Below are 2,470 nucleotides of genomic sequence, written 5' to 3' on the forward strand. Positions count from 1 at the left end.
CCCCGCGGCAGCCGGTGGGGAGGGCGACACTGCGATGGAGGGGAAGGGCAGGGCGGCCATAACGACGAGGCCCACCGGGCCACTTCCTCGGGGCGAACAGCGGAGGGGAACGGCGCCGGGTGAGATTTGTACACACGCACCCCCCCGGGGGCCACCCCTGGCCGGTCCACCACCCCTGGCCCATTCTGCCTTTCCTTCCTGGCTGTCCCGGGGAGGGCCCAATCAGTCCCACCACCGTGTTCAACAAAGATGGCGCCCCGCGGGAAGGGCGTCACCCGCCCTCTCACCCTGGGCGCCATCTTGAACCAGGCTGGGCCACCAGAAAACCGGAGGTTTTACAAACTGTGGTTAACCAAAACCATGCAAAAGGGTTTCGGTTTCTCCTCCGCTTTGAGCACGCCTCATGTCGGGTGGTGCCAGCGTTACCAGTGGTGAACCAGCGTCCTGGTTTGAGCAACACAGGATTAATTTCAGTCATTTTACTTTTCAGTAAGGTCTCTTCTAATACTCAGGAAAATGGCATTTTTAGAAGACTGTAGTGTCTGAATTTCTGAAAATACTTACTTTATAGCCAGTTATGGTCTGTGGGTTTCAAGGTCTCGGTGTTTTTGAGCTCACCAGGGGCAGGGATGAGGAGGCGCGAGACCTGGACACTTGACCCCAGCTGGCCAACAGGATTATTTCATACCATCAACATCAGATTCAAAATACGTTCGAGGTTTGCTGAGGAGTTCTCTTTCTCCCTTGGTGGCTGCCATCCTGAGAACTTCTTGAACCAGTGCCAGAGCCCTCAGCCCTTCCCTTCCTCCCAAAGCCGCAATACTCGCAGTGTCCCACATGTGCTGTCCCTGCGGGGAGTGCACAGCTTCTACTGATAGAATGGGCTGAGTATGATCCTTGTATATTTTATATTGGTATTGGGATCAAAACTGGTTCTTTAGAGCTATTAATGTTAATTATCTAATCTTATCCTATTAAGTCTGTTTATATTTCAGCCCTTGTGTCTCCTTGTTTTTTACCAATTCCCCTTCCTGGGTGGGGAGGGGTGATCAGGTGATAGAATAATTATCTAAACTACAGTAAATTGTTGTGGGTTCTTCATAACAACCAGCAAAAGGATGACCATTGGTTAATGAATTGAATATCAAAGCCAAGGAACCTCAAGACATGATCCCTCTGCACAGCTTTGGGTTGATCACCTCAGCACCCACCTCAGCTCGCCCAGCTCTGCTGCTGCAGGCACAACACGCACCAAAGAATCATCCAGGGCTTCATATGTAGCCACCCCTTTCACACAAGTGGAGATCATGTGAGTGAAATCCATCAGGAACATTGAAAATTAAATGCTATGGGGTCCTTTCTCTTCAGCCTCACCCCCTTCCAACTGTCTGAAAAGCCATCAGGAATGGTTTGTTTCCATTGATACTTTGGATACTGGTAGCAAAGGGAAAAAGTAAGATGAGCAAAAGAAATGGCCTAGAGCTCCACTAATAAAAATATATTTTCCATCATGCAACTTACTCATCCAGCAATTTACTCATCAACCTACGCAAAGCTTATAATAGAGCATGTTTTCACCCTCAGACCAGAAAAACCGTAAGGAGAACTTCTAGAACTTCTCTCATCGAAGGCTGAGGTTGGGATAGATTGGCTAACACTACGTAGCTAAGTAAAACCTAAAAATCCTACTCGTTTTACCGGATGTAAAAGCAAGTTAAATTCTAGCCAGGAACACAAACTCTCATTCCCTTGTCTGGAAGTTGAAACAACGATGGCTGTGTGTTTCCAGCTGTCGAGAAGTGGTTGAATATAGCTGGCCAGCTAACTTCAACCTACGGCTGAACTAAACTCAACCTTTCTTCTAGTCTAGACACAGCCCTAGATATCAATCTGTTCCATTAAAAAAGGCATGAGAACAAGAGGCATAATCTGAGACAAGAGACAAATAGGAATAAGCAATGAGGAGGAAAAATGAGGTCAAGAAGTAGAAAGACAGAACAAAGCGGGGAGGGGGGGAACAAACAAGACCACAGCGATCCTTACATTGGCTTTCTGCATAATTGTTCCCAACTAAAAATATTTGAGTCTAGTTTCAGAGGTAGTCTAACAAGTATCAAATCAAAAACCAGGGATAGCTCTGCAACTGTCGGATACACCACGCATATCCCAGTTCGAGCAATTTGCTGTGCACTGATGAACCGGTGACAGCGCACAGAAGTCTTTTGAGTAGTTTTAATTGATTTAATTTGTACACTTGCAGGAATTGTCATGAGAGTAATACAGTACATACGATTAACACATGGTATCTTCTACTCATTGATTGTAGGAATCAGACTGGCTTAGAGTTTTAGGCACAGATAACAGGATGCATTTTCATTGTGTGATAATTTTGAGCAATTAATCATTTGCTCCAACAACTATGAGAAGTTTTTTTCATATTAAAATGGGGAGGCGGACGGGGGGAGGGAAA

This window comes from Charadrius vociferus, unplaced genomic scaffold, assembly GCF_000708025.1.
Source record: "Charadrius vociferus isolate BGI_N301 unplaced genomic scaffold, ASM70802v2 scaffold478, whole genome shotgun sequence".
NCBI lineage: Eukaryota > Metazoa > Chordata > Aves > Charadriiformes > Charadriidae > Charadrius > Charadrius vociferus.